At 45.7% G+C, this 25,242-nt stretch overlaps 1 protein-coding gene across 4 annotated transcripts in view; it reads left to right on the top strand.

Annotated features, from left to right (window-relative positions):
- Positions 1 to 666: 666 nt before the first annotated feature.
- Positions 667 to 25,242, top strand: part of HPN (hepsin) — a 389,596-nt gene continuing 365,020 nt past the window's right edge. For 2 of the 4 annotated variants that reach the window (XM_086930022.1, XM_086930018.1), the window contains exon 1: positions 668 to 1,093. The gene's annotated coding sequence lies outside the window, so the exon portion shown is untranslated. Of the gene's footprint in view, positions 1,094 to 25,242 lie in introns of all 4 variants that reach the window. The other 2 variants (XM_086930020.1, XM_086930021.1) reach the window with 2 other exon arrangements.

Here is a 25,242-nt window from a genome sequence, read left to right as displayed (position 1 = left end):
GTTCTAATTTGTAAAACAATGGCCTCACATAACCTGAGGAGGTTGAAATACCCCGGGCTCCGTGCGGCCTTTGTTACACATTGGAATGTTGATGCTCCAGGCTTCTACAGGCCATTAGAAACCCGGAGCACTCTATTGTTTTTAGTGTGCTCAACATTCCAACGTTCTAATAGACCATAATGTTTCTCTCTTTATAATAAGAATCTGGGTCATGTATAGTGTGCATCTGAGAACTGACTTGGCTCAGTGCACTTGGGGCATTGTCGTCAGGGCGGGTGTTGAGGCAGGAATGTTGAACTCAGGTTTAAAAACTATCACTTTCAATAAATACCTCTCAAAACAGTGATATAATCTGATGTACTAAGGCGTAACGCTTGTGCAATGTAAAGGAACACTTTTTTTAATTTAGAAGAGTAGTTGTCATAATATTATATGCTGTTTGCTGCTGGCTGTTTCTGTTAACTTGCTGCCCGGCCCACCTGTACTTTAAGGACTGTTCGATGGTACTGCTTTTCAAATAGCACAAAAAGAAGCGAGAAAGCCAAGTGAAATGAATCTGTAAGCAGCCGTGCCTCCCGCCACCGAAAGCACCCTGCCTTCCTTCTGCCTTGTTGGGCTGGCATACGTAGCTCGTGGGCAGTGTGAGGTGGGAGGGAGGATAGCGGAACAGATAGAGTTGCCGCGTTAGCCTCGAGAGCAGGTTTCCCAATCACCAGTGCGCCTCCTGCACTTCCCTCCCCTTTCCCTCCTCTGCTCAGACTCTTCTCTGCTGTGCTTTACGGGAATCCGACCCGACATTCCCACAGGTACGAAAGGTGGGACCGTTTCCTGGTTTGGGCTCCTAAGTTTCCAGATTTCTTGGTGGATTTCAGTTGCTTTCTGTTTTTTGGGCTCCTCCGACACTGCATCCGTTGCCTGATACCCCATCGCCCTGTGCCCCCTGTCCTAGATGTCTGTGGAATGTGCTGGTGAGGGGGATGTTGTCGGCCGGCAGGGGCTGCCACTGGCCTGAGACTTCACCGGAACGGACCACTTCACGCCGACGGGGGACCTTCAGATAGAGTCCGCGGTGGCAGAGCCAGAAGGCCCCTCGGTAAGACTTTTTGACCAAAATACATTTTTATAAAACAAAAAAGAGTGCGGTTTGGTATGCCATTCGAGCGTCAGAAGGGTGAAAAAGGGTTCAATGTCTTGAGTCTCAGAAGGGCTGGCAAAGAGACAGACACTTCTGAGAAATGATAATGACTCGTGCTGGAATCAAACTCTCAAAATATCTCCCAACTTCCTTCATAGCAATGCTGCGTCTGGGCTTTCCACCTTTGTCTAAATAGAAAGCCACAAAAAGGAACTAAAAACCAGTGATTTCCGGAATAGTTGTTTTTGTCCACTCGGATATCCAATCTAGGGCAAAGTAATCCGACGAGCGAAAGCATTGAAACGTTAAACCAACTGCGGACAATGCTGGATTTGTTAGGAAACTTGGGTTTTCTAAAGAAGAGAGAATATTGGTAAATTGAGGCTTCTAATGCATAGACTAATGTAAAGCAATGTACTAATGTACATGTAATACAATGTAATGGACTGCAATGTACTAATGTACATGTAATGTAATGGACAGTAATATAATGTACAAATGAAACTGTATAGCGATTTTTTAAATCCCCTCTGAGTTCTGGGCCTTAAAAAGCTCGGATCACGGGCCAAGGGCTTCACCTGACCGTGGGCTCGGGTTCTGCAGTATTTCGAAAGGCTTACCTCTGCGAGCAGGGCCAGTGTTAGCTCTTGTGGCGCCCTGTGCGAAATAATATTTTGGCACCCCAATGGCATCCTTCTCTACGGATTCCCTCACTACCACCCTTCGACAGCGCCCTTGTTTCTCCATAACCGTATTTTGCATGCATTTCTTTTGTTTTAAAGCACTACTCACACCACAGTAGGGCGTCGGAGGACTTAACATCATACAAATAGTATACAGAGACAGCGAATCATACATGTACACCAGTCTACAGAAAGTGTTACATAAGATAGGGAGGGTTGCAAGATGTAGTAATCACAGGATGCCGTGCAGTTTGCATGCAGCTCTTTGAGGACAGTTCATAGGTCACTGTGCGATTTTAGGACTGTAATCAGCGAACTGCAATTAACAAAAGGATCTCTGCAACCAAATCAGTAACACACTGTAATATCCTCATAAAATACAGTTCCATGATGTGCATGGTACAAATTCTTTGCAGCAGGCATATCACCCCCCTGCACTACCTTGTGATGAGTCAAAAATGCCACTAGACGAAACCCCTAGCTCTCTTCAGCAGGAACATTAATCATCACATATATATTGACATTTTTACAGTTTCTGAAATCTACTGGACATACAAGGAATAAAGAGCATAAGTTATTTCTACACACAGCGCCCCCCAGAATAGCGCCAGGTGCAGCTGTGCCGGTTGCACCGCCCTAAAGCCGGCTTTGTGTGTGAGGTACAGGTGCTTGTGGTGTGAAGTGTACTAGAGGATTCGTTTTGCGTACGTTTGCTAACAATGTTAGATGTTTGTGTAATGTCCTTTAGAAGGCGTGTGGAATTTTATAAAATATCTACTTGTCCATAGGACAAGATGCTTCAAAAATGCACTTGTCCTGTGATGCAATCCACTTGTCCCTTGTGATTCTGTGCATCCCGGTGAGAAATTATGCGGGTTTTCTCATTGCATCAGAACTTTGGTAGCAGTCTCTTTGATTATGCCAGGGCTCACACTACATCAGGTTTTGTATTCTAGCAAGGCTCTGATTTTGCCACTGTTCTGAAAGTTTATAAGCAAGGGATGGAAGTAGTTGTAAGGAATTAGACCCATGCCTTGAATGTCCTGTGAATCTGTGCAGTGGAATGCCCGTGAGTTTGAGCACAGCCTCAGACTTACATGTTTACCAAATCCTCTAAAATCTCTTCCACACTGGAAAAGGCCGAAATCTTCTCTTGACAAATGCAGGAGTACATTTTTTGTAAGGGTGAGAGAAAAAAGGTGTGAGTGTATTGAAAGAGTTTCTCCATGGGGAAAATATTTCTTCAGGGAAAAACTGAAAAAATGTCATCCAGAGGCTTTGCAGAAATATAGGTATCACATTTCACATTTCTTTATTCATTTACAACTTGTAATCCAGGTTTTCAACAAAGTCGCGGAAAATAGTCTAAGTGTGAAATCCAGAGAATTAACAACTGTTATTCCTTTGAAACATTGTGATAACCAACCATCATGTAATGTTACTTGTAATTTTAGGCACTTTGATAGACTTTATTGTCTAAATAATGTATTTTATTAAAATTGAAAAGCAACTGTTATTCCAACATCTGTACAGTATTCAATCCACTTTGCTCCAAAGATGTAACCAGCGACAATAAACCTATCATAAATTAGAGAGTTCTAGACGCATTCTGAAGATATTACTGTGAAAAGGAAAGGATGGGAAATTTAAATGAAGAGACAGAAAGAGAGAAAAGAGCACCCTACAGCTAAGGATCATATAAAATCCATTTCCAATCCTGCTCTGCCCAACAGTCGCGGCACCCAGATTACTGGGAGCTTCATCAGCCCCATGCACCCCGTAAACCAGTCATCAGAACATTGGACATGAAGACTGAGACAGTGCATTCTGCCAAGATAAATATTCTCAGATAAGTTTACCATGACTGACTATAGACCCCAGGAGTGTAAACTGTGAAATAAAGTGCCAAACACACTCCTGTTAGAGGTTGGGGAAGTGATATCCTCGTTTGTGTTTCATTTCTCTATTAATTTAAATGAATAATCCAGGTATACCGCAATGTCTTGAATGTCGAAAAAAAACTATGCATGTGAAGGTATGGCCGGGATGCCTGTCACCCCCTCCCAACACAATCCCCAATGATGGGAGACGGATGTAGTTCTGAACTTTTGGAAGGCGGGAGGGAGTTACCCTCCCGGCCGTATTTATTAAAATATGAAACAAAATTAAAACATTAAATAAAAGTTTCATATCATGTACAATTTTCATTTATTACATTTCGATGAAGACATGTTCATTGGCTAACCTTAACAAATCTCTAATACAAAGGCAAATGCATACTTTCTAAATTAAAATTGTACATCCTAGCATTACGGGCCAACGGCAAGGTCGCAACCGGTGTCAGATCCCTACTACCAAAACTCTCGCCCTCACGGTGTGAGTGGCGCATGCGCAAAGGACTGTACCCTCTGTGCCAAATCCAATTTCCCTTGTCTTGTTGGGGGCCCCCCATTTAAACTCGACGCCATCTTAAAGGTCGTCCGAGGACCCGTGTGAGGTGTCTGTAAGAAGGCAGCGTGGACTCCCCCTTACACCCGACACTGTCTATCACATCCGCCGTCGCGGATATCCGGGCCCCGGGAAATTCGTAGGAGGGGCATATAGCCGCCTCCTCCCCTGGAAGGGGTCTATGGCCGTCTTCCCCTAGGCGACCCATACTTAGTGGGTGCCGCCTCCCAGTGGGAGGGGCCAATGGCCGCCTCCCCCCAGGCGCTCCCATCCATAGTGGGTGGCGCCCCCCTCTAGGGACCTTGAAATTACTGCTCACCGATCATGACCTTACCGCCCGACCAAAAAATAAATACGACGTTTGTTCACCTACTAAGGAAGAAAATATCAGCATACTCAATTGTCTCAAACTGTTTACTCCTGAAAGAAACAGACAGATAAAAGCATATCGTTAATCTAGACATTCATTCTCCTGCTATACGGAGGGAAAAAAGATGTTGTCAGAGCAAAACTTTATTGCAAAACGAACATTGCCATAAGGGGCTGGAGGGTGGGTCAAAAATGGCTCCTTGTTCCGTCGAGGGCTCACGGTCAACGAGTGGGTGCAGCCTTCCAAGCACAGGAACAAGAGGACGCTTCTTCAGATTCCCGCTCTCTTTATTCTTCTTCGGGAGGGCGTGTACCCGCCCCAGGTACGCCTACTGGTCGTGGTCATCGGTGTGAGTGTCTAGGACAACCCCTCTTGGGCAGGAAAAGGCGCGCCCCGGCTACGCCGCTTTGGGCATACCAGCCGTGACACGCCCCCGCCCAAAATGGTTTCCCGGGAGGATCTGGGCCCCCAACCATACGTTCGGGGGGACCGAGTGGTCGCCCCTTTCCATATGGCCGGGATGCCTGTCACCCCCTCCCAACACAATCCCCAATGATGGGAGACTGACGTAGTTCTGAACTTTTGGAAGGCAGGAGGGAGTTACCCTCCCGGCCGTATTTATTAAAATATGAAACAAAATGAAAACATTAAATTAAAGTTTCATATCATGTACAATTTTCATTTATTACATTTCGATGAAGACATGTTCATTGGCTAACCTTAACAAATCTCTAATACAAAGGTTTTCCTAGCCGAGTCTAACATCCTGCAAATGCATACTTTCTAAATTAAAATTGTACATCCTAGCATTACGGGCCAACGGCAAGGTCGCAACCGGTGTCAGATCCCTACTACCAAAACTCTCACCCTCACGGTGTGAGTGGCGCATGCGCAGAGGACTGTACCCTCTGTGCCAACTCCAATTTCCCTTGTCTTGTTGGGGGCCCCCCATTTAAACTCGACACCATCTTAAAGGTCGTCCGAGGACCCGTGTAAGGTGTCTGTAAGAAGGCAGCGTGGACTCCCCCTCCCACCCCACACTGTCTATCACATCCGCCGTCGCGGATATCCGGGCCCCGGGAAATTCGTAGGAGGGGCATAAAGCCGCCTCCTCCCCTGGGCAACCCACACTTAGTGGGTGCTGCCTCCCCGAGGGAGGGGCCAATGGCCGCCTCCCCCCAGGCGCTCCCATCCATAGTGGGTGGTGCCCCCCTCTAGGGACCTTGAAATTACTGCTCACCGATCATGACCTTACCGCCACAGGCCGGATAGTTGACCGGCTATCCGGCCCCCCCAAAAAACTCCTCCTAAAGGTCATGCTTTCTTAAACCCCTCAGCCATGCTATGAAGTCTCCTATTGGTAAGACATTCCCCTCCCGAAAGGCCCCCCCCGCCATACCGTCCTGGGAATCATGTGGGACCATGCAATCGTGCACCCCGGGATCCTTTTTGCCAGCCAGCTAACGGTAGACAAAACTCGCTCGAGATATACTCGCCTACCGAGTGTCACCATGGCCTTGCCCCCCCCGGTGTACTATGATTACAGATGGCGGTGACCTCTGCCGCCCTAAGAGTCCCTCGATAAAAGATTCGAACTGGTCAATACAGAGCCTGCCCCTACCGTGGAAGGTCACTCTGTACCCGTATTCCCCAGCTGCGTGAGTCGCGTCACCTGCCTTGAATACGTCCCCGGCCCGCCTCACGTATGAGTGGCCCACGACCCACACCACTCTCTCCTCAGCCGGTGATCTCTGACCGCTGGTCCCCAGGTGCCGGGTCGACTGCAAATTCCGCCCCGCATAACATGCTCGAGAAAATGCAAATCAAACAGAAGACAAGAAGCGTGAGTGCATGTAACTTGACTTCACAACATGTGCAACCGCACATACCTTTTGAAACAATTCGAGGACCATCGTCCCAACAGTTTCACCTCTTGGACACTCTGACCCCTGGCTGTAGCCTCAGTAGCAGCCCCTATCCTGAAGGAGTGGGTCCCAAAATCGCCCGGGTCCAAGCCCGCCGCTGCGATTGCCAATGTTAGCACCCTCTGAAACTGAAACCTCGTCAGTGGGGTGGCATCGATGTGTCTCAGCAGACTCCCACCCCATGTAGCCGCCCTCAGCGCCAGATATTCCTCAATACACTTTACCGGGCACATGGGGGACCCTTGCATGCGCTGGACCACAACACTGTCTCCCATAGCTGTCTGGTCAGTCTTGGACTTAGCTATTGTAACCACCATTGAATCACCCCTAATCAGGATGTGATTCCTACACAGACCTCCCTCCACATCGTTTTTATTCTTTGCTACCAGTTCGCTCACCCGCATAGCCCCATGGAATGCTAATGCAAAAGCGGCCCGGAACAGAACTGCCTCGAATTGGGAGGAACATGTCGTGGGTAGTATCGCCATGAGCAGGGACAACCTCTCTAATCCAATTGGGCGCCTCTCGTCTATTCTCCGACCCTCAAGGCGCTGCCAGCCACGGAGGGCTTTCTTTGCCAAAAAGGAAGATGTCGGGTCCTTGACGCCATGCACCTGCGCCATGAATGAAATGGCAGCCCGGTGCCTATTGGCCGTTGCCACTGATCGGCCTTCCCTATGTAATGCTACCAGAAACCTCAGGAAGCAATCCTCCTGATCCCATGTCTGATCCCCTGCCGGACCCAAAAATGCACAATAGGAATGAAATGCTCCTTCGTATGCCTTCCTTGTCCTGGGGGCTAAGCTTGCTGCCACGAGGTCTTGTAATCCGGGGCACCGAGTAGCCAGAGTACTTCGGGGAATGGTGCCGCCGCTAGGTCCGCAGTAGGTAGATAACCCCTGAATGCCCGCATATGTGAACGAGAGACTGCATCAGCAGCATGATTCAGTACCCCCGGCACATGCTTTGCCCTGAATTGTACATTTAATCTCATGCAAATTAGTACAATTTCTTTCAGCAGTCTCAATATCCACTTGCAGCGTGCTGCCTGATTATTTATACATTCAACAACAGTCATATTGTCAGACCAAAATACCACAGAGCGATCTCTGAACTCGTCCGGCCATGCCCTCAGAGCCACAAATATAGGGAATAGCTCTAGGAAACCAATGTTACTTGTGAGACCGCTGGTGTGCCACCATGTCGGCCATGTTTGCGCCGACCATCGATTGCCGAAAATGGCGCCAAATCCCACGCTCCCCGCCGAGTCAGTCCACAAACCTAGCTCGTCCGAAGACGCTGGCGGCTTGTTCCACACTACTCAACCGTTGAAGTCCGCCAGGAATGCTAACCAAATACGCATGCCCTGGCGAACCTCTGCAGACAGTCTCGTGCGGTGGTGTCCTTCTTTGAGACCGACCATAGCCTGTGCAATAGAGCGTGAAAAGGGGCGGCCCATTGGTATCACCCTCAGGGCAAAATTAAGCTGACCCACTGCCTTTTGTAACTGATGCAGGGTCACTTTCTCCTTACTAAGGCACAGTTCCAGGGAAGCCCTAAATTTCGCTATTTTCCCTACCGGCAAACGGAAACATCCCTCCACAGAATCAAGCTCAATTCCCAGAAACTCGAGTGAAGTAGATGGTCCCACCGTCTTACCTGGTGCCAATGGCACCCCGAATTCCCTCATGAGGATGCAAAACTCCTGTAGCGCCTGCGCACATGTTGTGTCGCCGGCTGCCCCCAAGAACAGAAAATCATCTAAGTAATGCATAACATGGCTATGCCCAGTGGCCTCAGTGAACGCCCACTCCAAAAAACAGCTGAATTTCTCAAAATAGGCACAAGAGATGGAGCAACCCATTGGCATGCATCTATCCATGTAGTAACGTCCTTGGAACACAAAGCCTAACAGACGCTGGTCCTGTGGGTGTACCGGGAGCAACCGGAACGCCGACTCGATATCTGACTTCGCCATCAGCGCTCCAGGCCCCAGGCGATTCAACATGGTGACTGCATCATCGAAGGATGCGTACCGCATCGAACAAACTCCTGGGTCGATCGCCTCGTTCACCGAGAGACCCTTCGGTGCTGACAAGTTATGGATCATCCTAAACTCCCCTGGGTCTTTTTTGGGGACTACTCCCAACGGGGAACAGACAAAATTTGCCACTGGAGGGTGCTGATATGGGCCCGCCACCCGGCCTAGTAAAACCTCTTTTCCAATCTTCTTCTCTACCACCGCTGGATTATGCCGAGCCGATAATTGATTTCTACAAAGTGATTCCCCACGAAAATCCCCCGCTGGGATGCGGAAACCATATAAGAATCCGTTCCTCAGCACCCCAGCGGAGACATGATCAGGGTATTTGTTTAGCCAGGGGGTTATTGCCATGATATCAACGGGGGTAGGTAACCGTACACGGTGATCCTCCTCAGTCCTGTTTGGACCCTCCCTTACCTCCCGACCCTCTATTTTTGGATCTGCACGAACTTTCCGGGTGCGAGGAATTCCCACAACCCGCACACGCATGCCTGAACTTACATGCCCCTTGCGGTCTAGAGTAGTTACCTCTATTAAAGCTCCAACAGACCCCCCGCTTTCCCCATTCCCCCCGGTCTTTGATTGGTGATCACCACCGGCGCCCGCTCGAAAGGGCACCGCCGGCTGTTGGCGGGAAAGCCCCGTCCCATTCCCGCCTGGCGAGGACGTCTTTGTCGTGCCCAGCAGGAGCTGCTTCTGCCAAGAAATCGAGTCGTGACAATCCCACGTCAGAGATGAATCATACTCTTTGGCCTTACGGAACTTCATGTCGTAACCCATCCATTCGTTCCCCTCATATGTTTCATCAAAATCCATTATACGTGCCTGATAACAAGATAATTCGGGTAATACCTCAGGCTTACGCTCCCCAATAATTGCAGTAAACATCGCAAAGGCCTTGGCCCAATTTGTTATAGTCTCATCCACCCTGAATCCCGCCATCTTGGCTCGCCAAACACTCGGGTGCCACAAATCTTTCTGCGTCTTAGCATACTCCATCTCACGATGGTCAGTTAACAGAGAAAACATATTAACACACTTGTCTGCCCAAATTAATTCCTTCGTGGCCAACGGGATATGTTGAACCACTTTCTCCCGTCTTGAGGGCAATGAGCCCCCCCCCGCAATTGGCAATGCCTGCTTACCCGGTTCGGTTGACGTTCCTGCTATTTTTTCCACGCCAGCTGCCGGTCCTTCCGAGGATACCTGTGGGGGGACAAGAGGGAAATTCGCCTTTGCGGCATCTCGCGACTGCCGCAACTGCTGCATTAGTAACCTAGCCTCTGCGGCCGTGTCTCCAGGTGCCGTAGCACCCCCTGTTTTCTTGCCGAGCCATGCAGCCAACTGGGCGGCCAATTCAGGCGGCATATCCTCCTCGCTAGCGGGCGTAATCACAACCGGTATCGGCTGACCCGCGTCTGGAAGGACCGGGGCCTCGACCGGAATGGCAGGGCTCACCGGGGGTAACTCGGTAACGGGGTCCTCCCCCCCTGGGGCCCTATTCCTGACCCGCTTCCCCCTACCCTCTGGGGCAACACCTGGCAATGCCGGACCTATTACCTTCTTCGGTTTACCCGGATTGTTCATCGCAGCCATCTGCTTCTTCATGTTCGCCATATCTCGTCCAACGTTTCGGTCCATCTTCGTCATTCTGCTAACCAACATCCGGAGCATCTGGTCAGTCTCGGACTTCTTTCCTGCCTTTTTGCCAGGCATTCCTTTCGAGTATTCACTCTAAGACGATCAGAAACGGTCCTAGGTCTTTTAGCCTTGAAGTCGCTGAAAGAGAAACACAAGAATTATACATTCTCAAAAATGGCTCCTTGTTCCGTCGAGGGCTCACGGTCAACGAGTGGGTGCAGCCTTCCAAGCACAGGAACAAGAGGACGCTTCTTCAGATTCCCGCTCTCTTTATTCTTCTTCGGGAGGGCGTGTACCCGCCCCAGGTACGCCTACTGGGCGTGGTCATCGGTGTGAGTGTGTAGGACAACCCCTCTTGGGCGGGAAAAGGCGCGCCCCGGCTACGCCGCTTTGGGCATACCAGCCGTGACACGCCCCCGCCCAAAATGGTTTCCTGGGAGGATCTGGGCCCCCAACCATACGTTCGGGGGGACCGAGTGGTCCCCCCTTTCCATTCTTGTGTGAAAAAGGAATTCAGAAAAGGTGCTAAGAGTATGATTTCCACGACTATTCGTGTAAACTCTTCCGATTTCCTGAAAAGTTATACTTTTGCCAGTCAGTCAAATGATCTTTATTTTGGTCAAAGACCATAAAAGATGCGAAATACATAATACACTCATTCAAAAAGCATCATGATAAATATGAGTAATTGCAAAAAAGACACAGATTACATTTCTCAAAGGCTAAAAAGATAAAGGAAGTTAAAAAAGGTAAAAAGGATATGTACCAGTTAAAAATATGATAAGATCAGAATGAAGATATCACACAGCCAACAGGACTAGGCAAAATATTGACCCCAAGACTAGTTCTTAATAAATGACCAGTGCCTTCGCCACATGGCATGTAAGTAGCAGGAAACAGAGAATACAATTGGTTGAGAAGTATCACATTTTAAAATCCTCAGTGCCTGGTAATACTGCTTAAGACCCAAATGTCTACACAAATGAGTAAGCCATCGCTTTCTGAAGTTCTTATAAAATGGACAGAAAAAGAAGACATGGGGCGCTGACTCCTCCTTTGTCCCAAATGCTGGACATTCTAGTGATTTGTTATCAGACCATTTATGCGAAAAGGCCCTAAGGGGTAGTGTGTAATGCCTGAATTGGACGTAGAGTTTTCTTGCTTGGGTATACATTTGCACAAGTTGAAGGCCTTAGGCCTAAGGATAGATTTTTTCAAGATTTCCACAATATTTCACACTGATTCTCGAAAGCTATTTTTTTTATTTAATTTTTTTAGTATTCTCATGGATAGAACACAGTTTTCTTAAACTTTACCACAGAGAAATGGTATTACAAGTTGCAATGGTTTATACATTTTTTTCAAATTGCCATTTATTATATTAAATGTTCTTTTGAAAGCAAATAATCACTAATCTTTCATGCTTTTTCCTGTCTTTGCTTTTAACACCTTAAGTGCTGCCGTCGGCCAACGGTCGTCGCGAGCACTACCTTGCCAGTGCTGCGCACGACCGTTGGCCGTTGGGCCAGCATTCGTTCTTCGAATGTTCAGCACTGGGCGCTGAACATTCGACGCTCTTAAGGTGTTAATAAGGGAGCATCCCGGGAGTATTATAAATCCCTTCAAATTGTTACTTTTTGCAAAGGTGTATACTTTAAAATAGAACAACTATAAGTCATGCAAGCTGAGACTGCAGCTCATTGGATTTCTTGAGATGGCTCACCCTGATAGGGTTTGCATTAATGAATCACATATATAAATAGGAATTATTATCTATGTGGATATACATTTTCTCTTAGTGGTGGACAATTCTCTTTCTCACAACATTCTGAGGTACTTTAAACTGGTAGCCAAAGTGCTTGTACTACCGAGGGTCGAGGCTGCCCTACTTGTCCACTGGACAAAGTAAATATGGAAACTTGTTGTCCATAACCCTAAACTACATATTCTGGGTGACGGGCTTCAGGAACTCCTGTTCAAGTTTTAGTATTGTTTTGTTTGACAGTATATAAAGACAGTACAGCGATGATGGGAATCGGGTGTGGATTTGGCGATGTGGTAGTGAGGGTTCTGCTGTGAGTTTAGTGTCCTAAAAATCAATAGACTTGCCAGTGCATTCACTTTACTCAAATAATAAAATTTTCATTGAGAATGGTAGCTTCATGAGCAGTGTGTCATGTTACCTATCTTAAGATATTTGATCAAAATGCTTAAATACTTAGTAGGACCTGCCAGGACTACTCACAATCAACATCTCAGCACTTATTCACAGTACTTTATGCTTCTTCCCACCACCTATATATAATCTTACCATGACACTGTGAAGGAATTGGCTCCGTCATGTGCACATTTCTGTTGGTTTACTCACTAGCTGCTGTGATTCCTTCCCGGATCACACTGCTAAGCACCAAGGTGAATATAAATGTCAATATTTTAAAATGGCCTCAATGCAAGATTTTGTGTCTATATGCATTAGAGTTAGGCAGATGAGAAAAATGCAGCAAATAGAGAGGGAGAAGTGTCCAGGATAACACATTTGGGTGTAATAGGGAATCCTATATTACAAGTCTAACAGTATCGTGACCCTTCTAACATTATGTGCAATACACTACATTAAATATAACTTTAAATTGATGGATCAGGCCGCACTAGGCGCTTCCGTCACATTCTTCTGAGAATTCAGTGGGGTGAGTTCTGCAGCTATTCTAAAACTTGAATTATAGTGACACGGAGGAGGAAAATTCACTATTATGGATTAAATATTGCATGGACTAAGGACTATGAGTCTATGTTTATAAGGCGCATTCCACATCTATGAATTTGACCTTGCATGTTTTACAAAATGTATTTTTTCAAATGTGGAATCTGCGACAAATTCACAAAGTATTGTTTTTTTTTAAAGTGAGAAAAGGGTGAAAAATCAAGCAAAAAGTTAATTTTGTTGGTGAAAAAACGTACAAGACCTGCTTTTAGATGGGTTTTAAGCAAAGTTACTTTTGAGGTGTGAAATTTGGCCCACATGAAGTTCTCCAATGATAACAAACTTCACTGCTTAGACTATTGTTTAGATAGCTTGTTAGCTTGTAAAGAAAAACAGTAGTTAAAAGTGTTTTATAGTCGGGTGAAAGGACTACTGATGTAAGTATGCTTATATACTTATGTATGTGTATTTGTATAGGGCAAACCTACCTCTGAAGTAGAGTAACATTGTAAAATGGACAAGAGTCCCGTGTTACAATTAATGGTCGTTACAGCAAGCTAGGTGACAGATGGGTCCCTATTTTGTTAGAGAATAGTGTTGTAGCAAATCTGCCTTTACTGCAAAGTCAACCCTGATTTTTCACATTTTCACATTTTGCTGAATCCAATTTTTGCTGGACTGAGTGTTCTCTGTACTTTATGCCTGCTAAAGAGGAGCAAAGTGCCTGTATGGTTAAATTGGTTTACCCCGATTGACATATTTAACTTGCCTATAAACCCTCCTATATGGTGTAGAAAATGCATTCTGAACATGGACGTTAGATGCCACTTGTGGACTGCAGCACCTATTGTGCCATACCCAAGTTTGGCCTGTTAAAATGGCTTTGGGTCTACTATGTGTAGCCTGCCTGCACAGCCTAATAGCCTGCTGTCAAACTTGTCAAAACAGCCTTTTTTGACAGGTGAGAAACCCTGTATATATTAAGTCACACCTATGATTTCCTTCTTGTCCACAAATGATGGTCTATGCCATCTAAAAGTAGAATATGTGTGGAATTAAAGTTCACATGTTCATACAGTGACAAGCTCCAAAAAAACTATTTTACTGGCAGGGTTGTAGCTGGATCCTAGAAAATGTCAAAGCAATGATAATAAACGTAAAGCTATAACCTTTGACAGGAGGCAGCTAGAATAGTCTTTAGGTCCTGGACTCTCATATGCATTAACCGTCAACAGCTGCCCAGCCAGTGCTTGCCCTTGAGGAGGTGTGAACATTTCCTGGGCCTCATGACAGGATGGAATGAGTGTGGGACATGTGGACCCTAGCAACTCAGGAAGGACTGCAGTCGAGGATCTAGGAACTTACTTGAAAGGGACAAAAGTGAGGTCTTTTTGTTCACAGTTTATTAAATAGTGGAACCTGGAGAAGGGAAAATCATTATTCCCCAGACACACATTAGCCACAACAAGTTTGAAGCAGACGCAGGGGAGAGAACTGTTTATTCCCCCCACCATTCCTTTAAGTGGACAGAAAGCTCTCTGCACACGGGAGTAAGGGTTCCCCTGTTTTATATTTCAGGAGTAAGACACACTGTGGGTTTGTTTTCAGCAGGGCAAACAGGAACTACTGAAAAAGTGGCTAGGTGTACCCATGACAACTTTTACCTTATTTGTTAGGAGAGACCAGGAGTCACCCCACACACTGGTTAGTGCAATCCATAACTATGGCACCCCAAGGAACCCTGATGAGATAACTTACTGGACCCGCGGAAGATTAGAAGAGGACTGGACCCTGTTTGATGTAACATGAGAGGAGATCTGAAGGACTGGACCTTGCCCCTCTTAAACGTGGGACAAAGATGTGGACTTCAAGTTGGCTGACCTGCTGTATTGCTACTGGAGCTGCAAGAGGTATTTTGCCTGTAGTGACCAGTTGATCATTAACAAGTAGACCAGGATTGGACCCTGCTGGGGATCTTTACAGGAGTGAGTCCTGGGCTCTAAGTGCTAACCATAAGGTCCTGGGAGCCATAGAAGTGACCCAGAGGAACTGCTCAAGAAACCCCAAAATGTTGAAACTTTAAAAAAAGTGACATTCATAGACCTCCAGAGATTCATGGCAAATGCATTTAATTTCTATGCATCTTTCTCAGGCACAGCCTCAGGCAGTCTTGCCCTATTGAAGGATGTGGAGGTTTATAAAAAAGACCAAGTCAGAAGGCAAAATCTTAGACTGGTATGAACCCGCTTGGTGTATCAGACCCACGCTCCATTGGGGTTGGCCTGAAAAAACTATCTTTAGCACCAAGGGGCATATGTAGGTAATTTCCATGTTGCCATTCCCAAATAGCGATTTTTACGGAATCACTATTTGAGAATGGCAAAATGGAATGTAGGTAAAAATTTGCAATTTTTTTGTGAATCTCTAACATTCCTTAATTGCGATTAGCAAATTGCGAATCGCAATTAAGGAATGAGTGTCCAATTCATTCCAATGGGCTAAGAGGCCCATAGGAATGAATTGAGATACATTCTCAAATTGCGATTTTCTATGAGAAAATCACAATTTGAGAATTGCAATTCCAAGGGTGCCAGGGTGTCCAAAGACACCTGTTGCACCCCTGGAATGTGCCTGTAAGTACATGTGGCGCACAGACATGCCCTAAGGGCATGTCTGTGCGCAACATGGCACCTTGAATTTTTAAAAAAAAGGCATTTTTGAAGGAATTCGCAAAATACCATCTACTTGAAGTAGGTGGTATTTTCCGATTCCTAATGCAAAAATCGTAATTTTTAAAGCAGCCCTACATAGCATTTAAGGAATCACAAAATTGCGATTCCTTAAATGCTATAAGCAAAATAAGGAATCGCAAATTTTGCGATTCCTTATTTTGCTAAGTGGCACCTACATATCAAAACGCCGTTTACGATTCGCAAACACCGAAATTCGCCGAATTTCGGCATTTGCGAATCGCAAACGGCTAACTACATATGCCACCTAGTGCTTTTTGGAGCTATTTGTGCTTCAAATTTAAAAAATGAATATCTCATTCTCCGTCTCTGATTTTTATTGTTGTGGTATCATTCTTTTTGTTAAAATATGTTATATCTTTCTAATTTTGTTTGGGGTTTTCATCACTTGGTGTTTGGACATTATTTACTGTTTTGGTATTGCAAAAATGCTTTAGTCATTGCCCTAAGTTAAGCTTGTCTGCTCTGTGCCATTTAGTGTCTTTTGAATGACTGCTCACCCCATATCACAATCCACTTTCTTAAAATTATTCTTTGAAGTGATGTGTCTTCCATTTCCTTATGAAAGGCAGGAGGATTTGTGTATTCTTCTGTTGGTGGGGAGGCTTTTCCATATCTGAGGAGGAGAGACAGACAAGTCACACCTTATAGTTTCCTCTTTCATTCACATTCACATTTTCACATCCGGTCTGGTGCAGTTTTGGCTGCTGGTATGGTGCAGCCTACATGCATTGGTTCGACTTCAGTCTAGGCAGGTTGGGCTGTTGTTTTAATTTGTTTTGTAGGTGATGTAGCTGCTATTGAAAATGATGCAGGCTTTGAGAGGGCTATTACGTTCTTTCTCCATTTAGGTTAGGTGGTGGCATGTCTTTAAGCCCTTGATAAGATTTTCTGGAGTGTGTAGGTTGTCTTTGAGGGTTGACAGAGAGATGTTGAGTACTCCATGGACCAGAGGTTACTTTTCTCTTCATTTAAGACGACCAGGGTTTGCACTGCAGTTTTGAAAGTTTTCTGGAAGGCAGGGTTTCACTTGTTTCAGGAGGGAGAACTGGTACAAAGTTATCAATGTTTTATTGGTAATGGATTCTGTAAAGTGACGTCGGCATTTAGTGTGTATTATGTTAATTTCACAAAGGTGTGCTTTAGCATTCGGTTGAACACTGTGTGAAGGAATAAAAGAGAGGTTTTATTTCACTGGGTAAGGTTCTTAATTAAACTGTATTTACAATGTGGACTGTGTGGTAAATGGTTTCTGTATCTTTTCCCTCTCTACCACTTTATCTGAATGTCCTGTGACATCATGGAATGTTTGAGTGCCTTACTGTGTTGAGATTGTCAGTTGGTCATCAGAGGCTGAGGAGCTGGTAGCTCTCTCCTGGTGGGGTTTCTCCTTGTATCTTCCTATCCTGTAACCTGCCACCTAACTACCTGCTAATAAAGAGGGATCTTCTACTACACCTGGACTACGCATCCTTGTTTATGTACCACATTTTGGCGACTTTTCTTGGACTAACCTACGCTGCACAGAACGAGGATTGTAACTCAGCTTTAAGGAAACCAAGGATAGATCTGGGACCCAGTAAAACTCTAAACAAAAGAAAACTAGTCACTTCAAGGAATCAAAGCAACGCCCAGTAAACCCCACCAGCGTCCTTTTCATTCTGGACAGCCTGTACCCTGGGCGTTTGTTGTCTGAAGGAGCCAACTGCCATCTTACTGTCATCTGGACATTGCCTGTCTCCAGCCACAAAAGCTTCTGAGTTTCAGCTGGCCTGATGACCCTACTGCTTCTCTACGACTTTTGTATTGTGACAGTTCGCCCTTTTTGCATCTACTGTGAAACAGGTGAGACCAGTGTGTTCTCCCACAGTGTAGGCACATTTTCTCATGTAAGCGCTTCTTGCGTCTGCTTTCATGGAAGTGCCCGGCGCAAGCAGTACTCTCTTCCTCACAACAACCACCACTCCTTGAACTGACATGCATGTATGGATATGCGTGTTTTACCAGGATTTAAGGGACTTTTCTTTCCCTATTTTGGTGTTCAACATGTTGCCATGGTTCAATGACAGTTTAACTGTCAACTTAACGACTGCGAATTTGAGGCTGATATTTCTCCCACTCTGGGGATTGTGGTCAACATCGATGGAGATGTAAGGAAACTTTCTACAAGCTGGTGAGAGATTAAATCTTTATTTTCTAAGTGACTGTGCCCAAGATTTGAGTACTTTAGCTCGCCTGCATCTTCCATCATGAGTGAATGGACACGTTATAGACTCTACCCTGAAAATCAGTCGAATGCTGTTTGTTCTGTACCTGCTTGTTTTGATAGTTGCGGAGCGTCTCACTACTTTACAGTGGCATTAATTCTCGCCAGGCGTATGACTGCTTCCCAACTGCATTTCTGTCCTCTGTTGTTCCGTTCACTCCGCTTTCTGCTGCACTTCTGATGACGTAGTGGAATGCATAATGGTGTTGGTGGATGACAGTGACGACGCTCATGAATCAGCGTCGTTTACGCAAGCTACTCATTCTTCCCGACGTCACACGTTTCTCTCTGTGTCTTTGACCAATCTCGTATCATCATCTGCTCACATCACAAGGACGCCATTTTAGCAACACCAGCCTCCAGGAAACTATCCACGCCGATCGGTTTCCACAGCAACGGACTCCGACAGTCACAGCGCGTCTACGCAAAGCTTTTGTTTGTTTTGGAATTATCTCTGCGAGCAATTCCTGCGCACTTAGTCTGCCTCAGCCGCACACACACTGTTTGTGTGTCTCTCTTCAGGTCTCAAGATAATTTTCCCTGCGCATCAGCGCATCTGTGCATCGACAACAGGTCTCGAGTTTCTTGTTTCCTTAAGCGGAGGATCCTGCGATCTACTTACCAGGACTTGCCTGCATGTCACCCTACTTAGTTTCCTGCTGTGAAGTCTCTCATCTGAACTTTTGGACAATTCTGGCTAAAAAGACCTCGGGTGAGATATCGCTCACCGGAGCTGAATTCTTTTGTTTATTCTTATGCTTATGGTTCAACTTATTTGTTTTTCAATGTATGTTGTGGGTTGGTGTGTGTGTTGGTCATAATGGATTGTTCTATTTACCTTTGGGAGGTTGTTAGTATGTTTTCTTTTTGTGTTTTTTTTGTCAGTGGTTGTTTTATGCTGTACCCTACCATCAGGAATTTGGGTTGGGTTCCTAAGGCAACGTCTTAACCTACGGTGTACCCTTGTTTAGGGGAGGGCGTGTGGCTAGTCAATGCCATATTTTGAAACTAGGTCGATGTTGTACCTTATGGGGTACCCTGTATATATATATAGGGGACGTTGTAGTCTTGGTCTCACAGGGTGTGTATCCTGTGTTTCACCCTGCTTGGGCAGCTAGGGTGTTTGTGTCTTATCAATGCCCCATCCATGTACTAAGGGTTAGTATCTATGGTTTACCCTTACTTAGGGGGGGGTTGTGGTGCCAGTCAGTGCCTACATTTTGTTTCCTAGGGTCGTGTTGCTACCCTTTGAAGAAGTTACGTTGCACACTTTTAACGTGGTGTACCCTTTCATTAGGGGAGGTTGTCTTCATGTAACTACTATGTTCTAAAGTTTATTATCCTTTGTGTACCCTTTTCTGGGGAAGGTGGTGTGCGTGGTCAGCGCCGCCATTGGGTGATGTTGCGTTGAACAATTTCTACATTGTTCAATGGTGTACCCTTTTGTTAGGGGAGGTTGTCTGTGTTGGTCTAAGTTGCATCACTCTATCTGGGTAGTCGGGGTGCGTTGTCAGCGCTACCTCTTGGTGTAGTTGCGCCACTATTGTCAGTGTGTGGCTACTGTGTACTTTCTTCCAGGGGCGTTAGTATCCTCTGGTGTACCCTTTCCTGGGGAGTTGTTTTGTTCCACAGTTTAAGGGTTGCCTTGTTAGGTGTACCCTTGGAGGGGAGGTTGTTAGTGCAATGCATGCACTAATCTTTATTGCAAGACATCCACTTTTTCTGTGTAGGTTGCTAGTTCATCTTGTTGTGCTTACTTCCATCTGCACACATTTTGTCATTTAGTGGTTTCACCCTACTTGGTTTGCCAGGTTCGCTACCTTGTTTTATTAAGGAGGGTGGATGGGCATGTTATGTAATTTGCATTCTTGGGTTTTGTCCAACCATGACCATTTGTGCATCTTATGTATATCTTTCTACATGCCTCTTTTTATTCTCCTATGCTTCGGCTTTCATGCTTGAGTTTCCTGCTTTTCAAATTGTCCCTTTGACTAGCTCTTGTGTCTACAGTCTCCTCTGAATCCTTCTGCTCCGTCTTAACTTCTTACTTGCTGTTCTTTGCTAACGGAAGAGGATGTGTGCTAAATGGTTTCTGTATCATTTCCCTCTCTACCACTTTATCTGAATGTCCTGTGACATCATGGAATGTTTGAGTGCCTTACTGTGTTGAGATTGTCAGTTGGTCATCAGAGGCTGAGGAGCTGGTAGCTCTCTCCTGGTGGGGTTTCTCCTTGTATCTTCCTATCCTGTAACCTGCCACCTAACTACCTGCTAATAAAGAGGGATCTTCTATTACACCTGGACTACGCATCCTTGTTTATGTACCACAGACTGACTCATTCTTTCTTTATTCAGAAGTTGGCTAACTGAGTCCCATTAAATGAGGTAATGGTAATCCCTGTTAGTTGGACGTTTAGAATCAGAAGTGTGATATGAAAAGCAATATAAGAACATTATCATTATATAGAAAAGACTGCAAACTAAAGCCTGAATAGTTGTTTTTTCATTACCTATTTGAAATACACCATATTCATGACCCTTGGAAAATAAAAGGCTAAGTAGGCTGGGTATTATCTTTTGGCCAGCTTATGAATGTAAAATTCAGGTCAATTCTGTGCAGGTAAGTGTGTCTCCTTTTATTTGTTAAACAGATCAAACGTTTTCGAAGCACCTACATTTTCCCGCTGCCATTAAACCCTTGCTCCCACTCCCCCATCCACTTGTCTTCCCATTCTCGGCAGTGGAAGATGCAACATAGCCCAGGCTAGGGAGCTAATTTACTAGGCTGCAAGATTTTAGAGACAGTTTAAGGGAACAATTGGTTTTTATTAAGCGTTGGCAAATGAAGGCAAAGGCTGTGGTGTCTCTAGAGGGGGCGCAATTGGGCCCCAATCCCAGGTATACTTAATCGGTGGCCCCAGCAGTTTTATGTGTGGTCCAATGTGTGCCCTGTCTAAAATTCCCTTCTAGAGATGCCACTGTGCAAAGCAGTTGGAACAAGAAGATGCTCTGTGGAGGTGGCGAGAGGTGGAGAGGCGCTCTCCTGTTTACACAGGGTGAAGCAGGACTTTGGCCCATCTGTCTGTATTTGCACAGTGACAATTCTTGTTTTTAACATTTCATGGCTGTACTAAATAAGAGGCCTCACATATGTGTGTGTTTATCTGTGCAGAAGACATTTGCTCTTATAGGAGCACTAACCAGAAGTGATGTGTGACTACACACATGCATGTGGACAGTGTATGTGAATGCATGCCCACATGAATGTGTGTCGTAGTGATCTCCAACCAATAGCCCATGAGCTACTGCTGCTCTCCAGCTACCTGAGAGTAGGTCACCTGTGTGAAGCCCAGCTTATTAAATTAGAAAGCTTTTGCTTGGTTGAATTAATATACATATAAAAAAATCGAGATTATAACACTAATAATATTAATAGCTCTCAATGCATTTCAATTGCACATAAGTAGCTCTGTTTTTGGCTTCGTAGGCAAAGTGATAATTTGCCTCCATCACACTGTCAAAACCTAATACACATAGTTCTGACTGCTGCATTGGTTTTGTCCCAACACTCTTGTCTATGGTTATTTACTCAAAGGTTTCTTTCATGGTTTGCAAGTAATATCCACAATTTCCCTTGATAAAGTAGGTAGGTCACGGTTATCGTGGGAGGATTTCATCATGTGTCAGTGCCATCACAGTAACAATGTCTGGCAGATAAAATAGACTGGTGTGGCAATCAAGGAGAGAGAGAGGAATCAATGTGGGGGCTAGTTCACTTCCTCTAAAGAAATGCTAGAAATATCAAGAAGGATTCTGTGGATTTGGAATCCTGAACAGAAGGCCTCAATAGGTTTGAGAAGAGGGCAGACAACCTCGACAAACGTGTGACTACAGGTCCTTTCCCCTCGCGGGATTCATGCTGCTCGTGATGAATTTATCACCGGTTTAAGCAGCATAAGGAGGCAACAATTACCCTCCATCACAGCACCTTAGCACGTGCGACACACAAACAAGTAAAAGCAACACACTTGGTCTTCATGAACACACTTGAACATAGGTCCCGAAGAAAGCCAGCATAAGTAGTAGCCTGGCTGAAACATTTTGACCTGACCTTTTTAGGTCTCACCTACTATATCCCGCAGGGATAAATAGGCGAGATTATGGTAGGCGGAAAAGAAAAATCTACCTAGCTTGTGGATCGCGTACAGTTCATGTGAACTATGCACGTGCACAGAGCCAGCCACATCACACACCACCATTTGTCTGTGCCTCGGCATCAGACTTCAAAGGCTGCCCCTCCCCCGCCCCGGGTGCACATCGCACACCACCATTTGTCTGAGCCTAGGCATCAAACTTCAAAGGAATGCGCTCCCGCTCCCCCGCCCCCATGCCCCCCGCTAAAGCAATGCCGAGAGCTTCATTTTTTTAGCATCCATTTAGCGGTGAAGCCGTGTTTTGGTCGGCATTCTCTGCACCTTTCTTGTTTTTTTCTGGACAAAAGTGAAAGCCTACCGTGCTTGTTTACAGTAGCCTTGCTCCTCAAATTCTGTTGCTGTGTTGCCATCTCTCTAGGGACGCTCAGCTTGAAAACACTCGACTTGCTAGCTGCAATGCTACATCCGCAATGCTTTGCCTCTAGACACGTTGATCCCTCGCAGATTGTGCTGACTCTGCCCCTCCTGATTCTGAAACTGACCAACGCAGTCATGAAGCAGTCTCTTCTCTCTGTTTTATGATGATTTATTTCGGACCCTCACCCTCACCTCCTCACCGTCACACACCCTCACACACCCTCACTCACCCTCACTACCTGACCCACCCTCACACACCCTCACCCCTTCACTCCCTCACCCCCTCACCCTCAAAACCCTCTCATCCGCACTCACCCTCACCCCTCACACCCCCACACCCCCTCACCCTCACACCCCCTCATCCTCACCCCCTCACCCTCACACACTACCTCACCCTCACACCCCCTCACTCTCAGACCCCATCCCCCTCAGACCCCCTCATCCTCACCCTCACACACCCTCACCCAAACACGCCCTCACCCTCACACACCCCCACCCTGACTCACCCTCACACACCCTCCAACCCTCACCCCCTCTCACCCTCACACCCCTCACCCTCACATCTCCTCACCCTCACATCCCCGCACCCTCCCTCACACCCTCACACTAACACCCCCTCACCCTCACACCCCCTCACCCTCACACCCACTCACCCTCACTCACCATCTCACCCACCCTCACCTACCCTCACCTACCCTCTCACCCTCACACACCCTCTCTCCCACCCTCACACCCCCTCACCCTTGCACACCCTCACACACCCTCACCCTCACACACCCTCACCCTCACACACTCACCGTCACACCCCCTCACAACCCCTCACCCTCACACCCCCTGACCCCCTCACACACCCTCACATCCCCTCACCCTCACACATCCTCATACCCCGTCACCCTCATGCCCCCTCACCCTCACACCCCCTCACTCACCCTCACACACCATCACTCACCCTCACACACCATCACTCACCCTCACACCCCCTCACCCTCTCACCCTCACACACCCTCACTCACCCTCACACCACCTCACCCCCTCATCCTCACACATCCTCACCCCCTCACCCTTACACACCCCCACCCCTCTCACCCTCACACACCCTCACTCACCCTCACACCCTCACACCCCCTCACACCCCCTCACCCTCACACCCTCAACCTCACACCCCCTCACCCTCACACACCCTAACTCACACACCTTACCCTCACACCCCCTCACCCTCATACCCTCTCACCATCACACACCCTCACCCTCACACCCCCTCACACTCACTCACCCTCACTCACCCTCACACACACACATACACCCTCACCAGCATAACATAACAAAACATAGCATATCATAACAAAACAAAGCATAGGATAGCAAAACAAAACATAGCATAACAAAACAGAACATAGCATAGCAAAACACAACAAAGCATAGCATAGCATAACAAAACACAACAAAACATAGCATAGCATAACAAAACATTGCATAACAAAACAAAGCATAGCATAAAATAACAAAGCATAGCAAAACAAAACATAGCATAGTAGAACAAAACATAGCATAGCATAACAAAACACAACATAGCCTAACATAACAAAACTTAGCATAATATAACAAAACAAAACATAGCATAACATAACAAAACATAGCATATCATAACATAAAACAAAGCATAGCATAACAAAACATAGCATAACAAAACATAGCAAAACACAACAAAACATAGCATAGCACAATAAAACACAACAAACATAGCATACATAACATAACATAGCATTGCTAAGCATAGCAAAACATAGCATAGTGTAACAAAACACAACAAAACATAGCATAGCATAACAAAACAAAAGATAGCATAGCATAACAAAACAAAAGATAGCATAGCATAACAAAACAAAGCTTAGCATAGCACAACAAAGCATAGCATAACAAAGCCTAGCATAGCATACCAAAACATAGCATAACAAAACATAGCAGAGCAAAAACAAAGCATAGCATAATAAAACACAACAAAACCTAGCATAACAAAACATAGCATAGCAAAACAAAGCATAGCATAGCATAGCAAAACACAACAAAACATAGCATAACAAAAAACAACAAAACAGCATAGCATAACAACACATAGCATAGCATAACAAAACATAGCATAACATAACAAAACATAGCATAACAAAACACAACACATAGCATAACAAAACATAGCAAAACACAACAAAACATAGCATAGCTTAACAAAACACAACAAAACATAGCATAGCAAAACAAAACATATAACAGCATAGCAAAACATAGCATACCAAACACAACAAAACATAGCATAACAAAACATAGCATAGTAAAACAAAGCATAGCATAATAAAACACAACAAAACATAGCATAACAAAACATTGCATAGCATAACAAATCATAGCATAGCAAAACATAGCATAGCATAACAAAACATAGCAACATAACAAATGAAAGCATAGGATAGCAAAACATAGCATAGCATAACAAAACGAAACATAGGATTGCAAAACAAAAAATAGCATAGCATACAGCAGCACTCCGCGCCACCACAGCATCACTCAGGGGCACCACAACATCACTATGTGCTACCACAGCATCACTGAACTCCACAGCATCACTCGTTCTCCATCACAACATCACTCAGCGCCACCACAGCATCAATCTGTGCAACCATTCAACAACACCTGGTTCAAATATGTTCTCTCAA

Source organism: Lissotriton vulgaris, chromosome 7, assembly GCF_964263255.1.
Source record: "Lissotriton vulgaris chromosome 7, aLisVul1.2, whole genome shotgun sequence".
Lineage (NCBI taxonomy): Eukaryota > Metazoa > Chordata > Amphibia > Caudata > Salamandridae > Lissotriton > Lissotriton vulgaris.
This window is presented reverse-complemented; position numbering and strand designations above follow the sequence as displayed.